Here is a 10,600-nt window from a genome sequence, read left to right on the forward strand (position 1 = left end):
ACCAAATCCATGCATGTGGAAGGTGTTAAAACTCAGCTGCAATCATATTCTCAGAATAGCATATCCTCCAAAGATGAGCCTATTCATCAACAAAAACAGAAGGAGTTTGAACAACGGGGAGCCATCCAAACAAATCGTCTGTCCAAAAAGAATCCAGAGATTAGCAAGCTATTGAACACACCGATATTTCAAATGGTAGAAATAACTTTTTTAAAAGTATATAAGTATAGTCAGCAAGAAAAGTCTAAACAATGAAGGCAACCCCTCATAATTAATTCTAGGGTTAGATGAAGCTAGTGTTTCCTTGCATTGATCAAAGAAATATCAAAAAGATCATCTGGCAAGAATCTAAGAAACTAATGACTTAAGGTGGATAAAGAAGTAGGGAGAAGAAAAGGAGTAAGAACTGAATTAATAATTCTGGGATAAAACTCTACCTCATAAGTGGGTTTTTATTACCAGGGGAAGAGAGGGTGGGTACTCAAGAGGGTCCTGGCTCTGTAATAGAAAAGGCAGGCAAGAGACAGAAGCTGGAGACTTAACTTCAGCCAAGACTGCCTTTGAGAGGAGAAGGAAAAACAGTCTCTTCGTTTCTTTGACTTGTCTGAGAGAAATGAGGAAGAGTAGGGTAAAAATTGTAAAAGGGATCTGAGATGGTAACTTGAAGGTAGGTCCCTTCATAAATGAATGGCTATTTAAATCCACTCACATGAAGTAAGGATAGAGGCCCCATAACATTTTGTCAGGGTATAATCTGTATCTTTAAAAAAAAGAAAAAAAAACTTTCTCAGAAATGCTGCCCACTCCAGCAAAGGTCTATAAGTTTCTGAAGTCATCTAGTTTCCAGGAGTAATAGTGGGACATGAGTCCAGAGGAATTATATAAGACCCTTACAACAGGCAAGTGATTAATGTCTCAAGTTCACAATCTCAGCCTTACACATGTATAATCTATGTCTAATGTGTAATATAATGCAAAGTAAATGTAATGTAAAATGTGTTAACATGTGTTTCCTCTCTCTCTTATATCATCTGTCTGATCAGTTGACAAATCTTGCAACTGATTGATTTCCCTGGTTTTAGGAGTTTCCCTTGTCAGATGATTCAACAGATCCCATTTTGCACCTCTCTAACATATATTTCATGTATTATTGTGCAATACAGTTACTTGTGTATTATCCTTCCCCCTACTAAGAAGCCATCCTCAGCTCCTACCAAAGTAGGCACTTATCTGTGTACTTGTTGTTTCTTTCCCATTAGATTATCAACAAATTGATGGCAGGAGCTGTTTCATTTTGTCTTTCATCCCCTAAAACCTAGCACGATGATTTTCCCATGTTAGGTGACTAGAATATAACAAATGCTGGTTGATTTGGCTTGCTTTATAAAAAGCATGTTAAACTGAACTAAATCACACCTTCTTTTCCTGTCCCATATGCCTTCTTTATATGGGGTTAAGTGACTTGCCCAGAGTCACACAGCTAGTAAGTGTTATGAGTCTGAGGTTGGATTTGAACTCAGATCCTCCTGACTCCAGGGCCGGTACTCTATCCAATTCACCACCTAGCTGCACCCCCTCAAAGTCATTCTTAAAATAATATTGCTGTCACTGTATTCAGTGTTCTCTTGGTTCTGCTCATTTCACTCCATTATTTCATGCAAGTCTTTCCATGTTTTTCCAAGATAACTGAACTCATTATTTCTTATAGCATAGCAGTATTCATCACAATCATATACCACAACTTGTTTAACCATTCCCCAACTGAGGGGCATCCCCAAAATTTCCAGTTCTTTGCCGTCACAAAGAGAGCTGCTATAAACATTTTAGAACATTAGGTTCTTTTCCTTTTTCCCTAGTCATCTTTGATAATAAACCTAGTATTGGTGTTGCTGGGTCAAAGGGTATAGTACATAGTGAGATTAATAACTCTTTTGGCATAATTCCAGATTGCTGTAAAAAATGATTGGATCAGTTCACAATTTTCCACCAACAATGAATTAGTGTCCCAATTTTTCCACATCTCCAATATTTGTCACTTTATCTTTCAATCGTTTTAGCCAATCTGATAGATGTAAAATGATGTTTCAAGGTTGTTCTAATTTGCATTTCTCAAATCAATAACGATGTAAAGCATTTTTTCATATGACTATAAATTGTTTTGATTTCTTCATTGAAAACTGCCTGTTCATATCCTTCAACCATTTATCAATTGAGGAATGATTTGTATTCTTGTAGATTTGACAAAGTTCTTTATATATTTGAGATGAGACCTTTATCTGAAAAAACTATAAATTTTTTCCCCAATTTTCTTCCTTCCTTCTGATCTTGGCTATATTTGTTTTACTTGCACAAAACCTTTTTAATTTAAAAATTATCCATTTTACACCTAATTTTGCTCTCTATCTCTTGTTTATTCATAAATTTTTCACCTATCCATAAATCTGATAAGTAATATGTTCCATGTTCTTCTAATTTTCTCATAATATCTCTTTATATCTAGGTCATGTATCCATTTTGTACTTATCTTGGTAAATGGTGTAAGATATTGGCACAATTTCTGCCATACTGCTTTCCAGTTTTCTCAAGAATTTTTACCAAATAATGAATTCTTATCTCCAAATCTTAAGTCTTCACATGTGTCTAATACAAGGTTATTACACTTATTTGCTGCTGCAAATTGTATGTCTACTATGCTCCATTGATTTAGCTTCCTATTTCTTAGCCAGTACCAGAGATCTGATACTACTAAACCTCCTTCCTTTACATTTTTGATGAAAACTTATGAATGAAGCAAGCAGCCTACTGAAAATGAGGTTCTACATCAGGCCACATTTTTTAATTTACCCAGCTGACTAAAAGTTGTAAAGAACAGAGGATCCTGCTGTGCTTTTTGTTTGTTGACTACAGAAAAACCCTTTGAAATATCATCATAATGTGTCTTCCGTGCATATTGTCAAAATCATACAAAATTCTTTGAAAGATAAAACAACAGAAATAACTTTTTTCTGGACGATGCAGTGGATATAGAATGCTACACTCAAGAGTCAGGAAGACATGAGTTCAAATTGTGCCTCACAGACTTACTAGCTGTGTGACCCTCGGCAAGTCACTTTACCTCTGCCTCAGTTTCCTCTTCTGTGTAATGGGGATAATGATAGCATCTAGCTCTCAAGGTTGATGCGAGGATCAGATGGGATATTTGATAAGGGCTTTGCTAACTTTAAAGCGCTATATAAATGCTAGTTATTATTTTGTATAATTTTTTATTATTAACATCAATCAAGGCATAAAATAGGGAGATATGCTTGTCAATCGTATTTGCCCTTGTGGTAAGAGGATGCTGTGGTGAGAGTCCAAACGGAATTTGGGATTCTTTATAGATGGTAAGGTCTTCCAGTGATTCTTCATTTGTAGACAGCATCGTATAAAGCTGGGAAAAGTTGTAAAATTTCTTGACAAAATCCATAATTACTTTAGTTTGTCTACATAATTTTCACCAGAAAAGCCAGGTGGAATATGAATGCTTATTGTCCAGACTATGATATTCAGTTGAACCGACAACCCCTAGAGCTGGTCCATCAGCACACTTATCTTATACAGCCTTATATAGATGGACAGTGAATAGGAATAGGAAGCAGAACTGCTTTTGGATATTGGGTATTGCTTTTCAAAGGGCTCAAACTTCTCTTTGAAATAAAGACCCACCATTTAAGATTTTTGATTTTTAAAATGTTTTTCTTCATTTTATTTTGACATGACAGATACCAGCAACTATTCAGACAAATCCTTTTACAAAGTTCATACTCCCCTGAAAATAGATTATCAATTATTAATGGGGTTTGGACAAATGTGTCCTTCAGTTTTGGTACTTTTTGACCTGAGGTGTGTTGTGTCTTCATATTGAATTTATTGCCATTGTTACAATCACTGAGTATATTGTACTTCTGACACTGTTCGTTTCACCCCACATCACTTCATGCAAAATTTTTTTGGTTACTCTACATGCTTCCTATTTATTGTTGCTTTATGATCTCTAAGGTACCTTCCAACTCTGAAATTCTATGATCTGTTCATTGGCCCCATTTAGCATTTTGGTGGCCAAAAGCATCCAGCCAACAATGTGAATTTGTGTCTGAAGAGAGGGGAACATCACATTTCACACAATGTAAGTATCAGAACTAGAGAGGATAAGGAAACAGAACACCTGGGGGGGGGGCGGTGAAGGATTGGTATGGTCTTGGGTTCTTGGGGGTTAAAAGGTAAGGAGCTAAAATCTGAAGTTGGGCTTTGCAGTCAAAAGATCTGGGCTGGAATCCCAACTCAATTCTTTATTAGGAAATCTTGAGAAAGTCACTTTCCCCCTCAGTGTCCTCATCTATAAAATGAGACAGTTGGAATAAATCCTCTCTACAAGGTTTTTCAAACTCTCAAGTCCATAGACGAGAAGGATGCACTAGGGTGCTCAACCTCCTCCAGGCTCATGTAGGTGGAGATGATGAGGGGAGTGTGGGGGTAGGGGAGGGCAGGAGAGGGGGAGCGGGGAGGACAAGACGGAAAGAAAGAAGAGGGGAGGGAAGAGGAGAAAGGAGGGGGGAACGTGGGGCAAGGGCAGGAGGAGAGGAGAAACGAGTAGAGGGAAATGGGGAAGGCAGGGAAGAGGGAAGGGAAAGAAGGAAAAAGGGGAGGGGAAGGAGAAAAAGGAGGAGGACGGAAAAGGGGGCGGGGAAAGAGAAAAAGGGGAGGGGAAGGAGAGGGAAGGAGGAGAAAAAGAAGGGGGAAGGAGAGAGGCCGCGGCAGCCCACCTGGCACTGGCACAGCTCCTCCCGAACGCACCTCAGCTCTTCCTCCAGCAGCTGCAGCTCGTCCAACGCCGCTCCCTCCACGGAGCCCCTCCCCCGAGCCGGGGGTTCAGTGGGGAAGGCCTGGACGGACGCAGCCCCCGACCTGGGCCTCGGCCCCTTCGCCACCCCGCCCGCCGCCTCCACCTTCACTAGCCAGGGCTTCCCTCAGCCCAGCCGGTCAAGTTCACGTTTGTCTACGGCCCCCTCCCACCAGAGGCCCGCTCGGCCTGACTCCGGAAGGCGCCCCGCGCCGAGTGTCCCCCGCCCCCCGCCCCAAAATTGGGGCGAGCAGCGCCAACGACCTGAGGGGGCGGGGAACGCGGCGCCGCGGGCGGCCGGCCGCTAAGCGGTCAAGTTTCCTTCTCGAAACTCCGCCCTCCCTGGCCCCATCCCGGGACACCAGAGCTTCGAGCTGCGCGTGCGCGGCCCTTTTCCCGCCTCGGCCCGTTAGCTCTCGCGCGGCCGCTCCCTCCCCCCACCTCCGACATCACCCCACCTACCAGCGCACCCCCCACCCCCACGGTCCCCCGCCTCGCAATGCGGCCTCTTCGTCAGGATGCTGAGAGAGCTAGCGCAGGCGTGGCGGAAAGCGCCCCGCACGTGGGCTGGCAGACCTCGTTCGAATTCCGACCTGTGGGCAAGCCATTTCACGCCTCGCCTGCGGTCCTCTTTTGCATCCCTTGGAAATTAAAAAAAAGCCTCCAGCATTGAGATGCCCTGATGATCGCTAAAGCCCATTCCTGATCTGATAAACTGTGGTCTTCTCGGTGTCCCCAACTCGAGTTCTCACCTCTATTCAAATCAGTCTCCCCTCTCTTGTACCTAGAATGCCCCTTTCCCTTTCCCTTATATTGGCAATCTTCAAAAGTTGGATTAGGCTAAATTGCTGTAGTACTAGTGTTGGGATCATCAAGCGTGTGAGAGAAATGCTGCAGTATCAACCTGATCATTTGCAAAGTTTTAAAAAGCTTTGCCTTTGCCTCCCATGGAAGAAGATCTGCCTCTTTGCTGGTCTCCAGATTTCACCATTCCAACTTTGTCTCAGTACCTTCCATAGTTTCTCTCTACTCAACACCCTTCCCCATGCCAGGAATTAAATTATACCTGGCCTCTACTTTGTTGAATCCCTAGCTTCCTTCAAGGCTCGACTCTCTCACCTTATCCTATTAAGCGATTCCAGAAGTTCCTCAGACTTTCAGGGCTCTCTCCCACTTCAGATCATCATTCATGTTCTTGTCTGTTTAAGTGTTGTATTCTTCATTAGTATATTATCTCCTTGAGGGTATGGACTGCCCTTTTCCTTATCTCTGTGTTTCTAGCACTCAGGGTAGTGCTCAGGTGTAGCAAGCAATTAATAAATGCTTCTGGAATTGAACTGGATGGCAATGGATTGGATTGATAATTCCGACCTACTTAAAATATAGCGGACTGAACAAACACAAATACTTCAGAATTAAATGGATTGGGGTTAAAGTTAGGAGAAAGCTTCCTAGGAAACAGAGCAATTCCAAAGTGGAGAGGGCTGACTGAGAAGGCAGTGGGGTCCCCCACTTTGGGTCATAACTTATACTTCGTTGAAACCTACAAACTGCTTCTCCAGAATCTTAAAATCTGAAATTTCCCCTTTCTGATCGTGACCAGATCCTATTCCTCCATGTCTACATCTGCCTCACTGTTCCTAATTGTTTTCATAATCTTATCTTCCTCCAAGGCTTGGCTCAGGTGTTACTTTCTTCCTGAGAACTTTCCCTGGCCATTTTACTTGTTTTCCCCTCCACAAGTTACTTAAGTAAACACTTAAGTGCTCAGCATGCCTGTTCCTACAGAGCTTCCCAGGTGACACGAGCATGCCTAGTTGCTGGGGAATGGGAAAAAAGTAGGGAGGAGATGGGACAGGAAGAGGGATTTATTAGGTGCCTGCTGTGTGCCAGACACTGTTCTATGTATGATTTACAGATATAATTATTTGATCCTCACAACAACCCTGACGATAGATACTATTATCTCTATTTTACAATTGAGAAAGCTGAGATAAACAGAGAATAAGGGATTTGCCCAGGGTCACAAAAATAGCACTTGTCTCAGGCTGGATTTGAATTCAGATCTTCCTGACTCCAAGCCCAGTGTTCTATCCACTGCTCTACCTATCTGCCTCTGGAAAAGACCATGAGAAAGCTGAGGGTGAGGCCACTTAAGAAAAAAACCTAGGTGGAAGCAACATCATGCTAGAAATCATCTGTAACTTTTCTCTCTGCAGCCGCCTTGTCAGAACTGTGATATCCAGGCATGTGAGATCCTTCTCAGGATAGGGGAAAGCCACTCTGACTTGCTCAGGTTAACAGAGATTCAATTAAATATATATAGCCAATTAGATAAGAAAGAGTATGGTAATTGGCAAGTAGAGACCCAGCAACCTGAACACATCTTCAGGAGGGACTATGAAAGTAGGCAACTTTATGAAACTGATAAACCTCAGGCAGCTTTTTAAGTGAAAAGTCCTAAGTTGATATTCAGCCCAGAGTCATGTGGTCTGAATTTGGATGGAAGGGAACGGTTCCCCTGTCCGCCCCCTTGAAGTCTTTGCAGAAATTGAAATGTCTGGAGTCTGGGAAGATAGATGCTTATTGCGTGCTCCCTATTGCATCTATGCATAAAAAAAAAACTCCTTTTTTTGGTATTTAAAACTCTTTACAATCTAACTTCAAGTACCTTTCTGTCTTAAAGATACATTCTTTCCCTTCACATAGTCTATAATCGTATTACCCTGATTATACTGGTTTTATTGTTGTTTTCAACATAGAACATCTTCCATCTCCATACCTTTACACCAGCTATTCCCCATGCCCCATGCCTCCTCACCTCCACTTCTTAGGACCAATTGTTTCTTTTAAAACGCAACTCCAGGAGTAGAGCCAAGATGGCATAATAGCCAGAAGTACTCTGAGCTCCACACACCACCACCAACACCACCACCACTACCACTACCATATACCTACAAACAGAAAACAAGCTAAACTGAATCCTGATCAGGAAATCCAAAAAAGCACAAGAAAAAAGCACTAGAATGGCAAACCATTCTAGTATCTTGGTCAAGAAAACCCCAAATGGAGTCACAAAGAATCAGACATGACTGAAAACAACTCAACAACAACTACTTAGTTCTAGGTCATGGATCCAGGGTGGACTAATGAGGGACCTGTACCTAAGGATGGAATTACAGAGTGAGGAGAGGCCCTAGATAATGAACCTAGCAAAGAGCAAGGTAAGAAGCAAGCCATAGCTATATAGTTCTGACTATAAGAGCTGAGTGTCATCTCACTTTCTGGCTGATAGCCCAAACTGAAGACTGCAGAGGACTAATCAGGTTAGAAATCTCAAACCAAAGGGAAGCCTACAGCTCTGTTACTCTAAACAAACAGAGTTTTCTTTCTGGCTGATAGTGGCTAAGTTCAACAGGCAGTCTATTGAAACTCAAAACAGAGCAACCCTATAGACCTATTGCTCAGGCTCAAACCAAAGTCAGAAACTTGTAGGCCAAGTCTACAAGGACCAGACTTTGGGAGCACTCAAGGCTTTCAGGTCTCCAGCCTGAGATGTCCTTGAGATCCGGGAATGACACAATACTCAATACCCCAAGAAAATAGCAGCAGGACCAGCCCAGACATTACTTCCAGAATTGTGTATAGCCTGGTCATAATATAAAGCCCAAAGTCAGGAAGTAAGCTGGAAAAATGAGTAAACAAAAATAGAATCCCACCATAAAAAGGTATTATAGTAACAAAGATGCTTAAGACACAAAACTAAAAGAAAAGAATAACTCTAAAATATCTGAAAGGAAAGCCTCCAGGCTTGGGCACAAGTTCAACCAGAATTCCTAGAAGAGGTGAAACAAAAGATATGGGTGGTTTTTTAAAGAGTTCAAAATGTTTTGGGATTTTTTTTGTGGATGAAATAAGGCCACTAGCGGGAAAAAAATTAGAAAATAAATGAGAACTATGGAAAAGAGAAATGTAAAGATAATTAATAGTTTGGTATAAGAGGGTGGAGAAGGGAATGGCAAATTACTCCAGTATCTTTATCAAGAAAACCCAAAATGGAGTCACAAAGAGCTGGATGTGACTGAAATGGCTGAACAAAAACAGCAAAGTAACAGGAATAAAACAAATAATACGCAGTTACACAAACAAAAAAATACTCTGCAAATTGAAATATACTAAATTGAAGCCAGTGACTCTATGAGAAAGTAAGAAATATTAAAACAAAGACAAAATACTAAAAAAAGAAGAATATGCAAGGTAACTTATCAAATAAAAATGACCTGGAAAATACTTTGAAAAAAGACAATTTAAGAATCGTTGGAATATCTGAAAGCCATGACCAAATAAGAGTAAATGTATTTCAAGAAATCATGAAAGGAAACTATCCAGATCTTAGAACCAGAGGACAAAGAAGAAGTAGAAGGAATCCACTGGTTATTTCCTAGAAGAAATTCTAAAATGAAAATTCCTAAGATTATAGCCAAAATCTGGAGTTTCCAGATCAAATAAAAAATACAAGAAGCAGCCGAAAAGAAAGAATTCAAGTACTGAGGATCCACAATAAGGATCACACAGGATTTTAGCAGTCACCACTTAGAGAATCAGAGAGTTCATAATACAATATTCCAGAATCCAAAGGAATATCTTACCCAACAAAACTAAGCACGATCCTACAAGAGAAAAAAAAAAAGAAAACTTTAATGAAATAAAAGACTTTCAAGCATTTTTAAAGAAAAGATGAAAGCTATGTAGAAACTTTGAGGTACAGACACAGGAGTCAAGAGAGCCATAAAAAGGTAAACATGAATGAATAATCATCATAAGGAGCTCTGTTAACAAAGATAAACTGCTTACATTCTAATATATGGAAATGATTTTTGTACTCTTTTTGAACCCTCTCATCATCAGGATTCAAGGAAGGAGTCTGATTAGAGAGAAGGCCTGGGAATGGTTTTCTATGTCTTGATTATCTTAAAAGAAGGATAGAAAAAGAAAAGAAGACGAATACAATAGGTGCAAAAGCAAGAGGAATATTTGGGGAAATTATCTCACATAAATAGCAGTAGGAGTCTATGCAAACAAAGAGGGGTGGGGAGCTACTGATACTTGAATTTCACTCATATGAACTGGTCAAAGCAGGGAAGGAGAGAGGAGAGAGAGAGAGAGAGAGAGAGAGAGAGAGAGAGAGAGAGAGAGAGAGAGAGAGAGAGAGTTGGGTACAGATATACATTTCATTCAACAGGGAAATAGGGAAAATTAGGAAAGAGATAGATTAAGATGGAATTAGTCTCAAATGAAATAAACTCTAAGCACATACAAAATTATTTCTAGCCCTTTTTTGTTGTGGCAAAGAATTTGAAACTGAAGAGATATCCATCAACTGGAGACTGACTAAAGAAGTTAGGGTACCCAAACGTGATGTAATATTATTGTGCTGTAAGAAATGATGAAGAGGATAGTTTCAAAGAAACCTGGAGAGAGTTGTATGAACTTATGCAGAGTGAGCAGAACCAGGAGAACAATTTATACAATGACAAATAATATTGTAAAGACAAAAACTTTAAAAGATTTAATAACTTTGATCATCATAATGACCAACCACAATTTCCCAGGCTAATAATAAAACATAATACTCTGTTACATGTCTTCTGATAGACAGGCGTAAGACTCAGAGTATAGAATGAACCTATAGAATGATAGAGAAAGAGAGAGAAAAAGAGA

The 10,600-nt window shown here is 40.5% G+C and overlaps 1 protein-coding gene across 1 annotated transcript in view; it reads right to left on the reverse strand.

Annotated features, from left to right (window-relative positions):
• Positions 1-4,891, reverse strand: part of CNTLN (centlein) — a 471,389-nt gene extending 466,498 nt beyond the window's left edge. Inside the window, 1 exon segment of the mRNA XM_078152483.1 lies at positions 4,803-4,891. The gene's annotated coding sequence lies outside the window, so the exon portion shown is untranslated.
• Positions 4,892-10,600: the final 5,709 nt, after the last annotated feature.

This window comes from Phascolarctos cinereus, unplaced genomic scaffold (genome assembly GCF_003287225.1).
Source record: "Phascolarctos cinereus isolate Bilbo 61053 unplaced genomic scaffold, phaCin_HiC Scaffold_4;HRSCAF=312, whole genome shotgun sequence".
NCBI lineage: Eukaryota > Metazoa > Chordata > Mammalia > Diprotodontia > Phascolarctidae > Phascolarctos > Phascolarctos cinereus.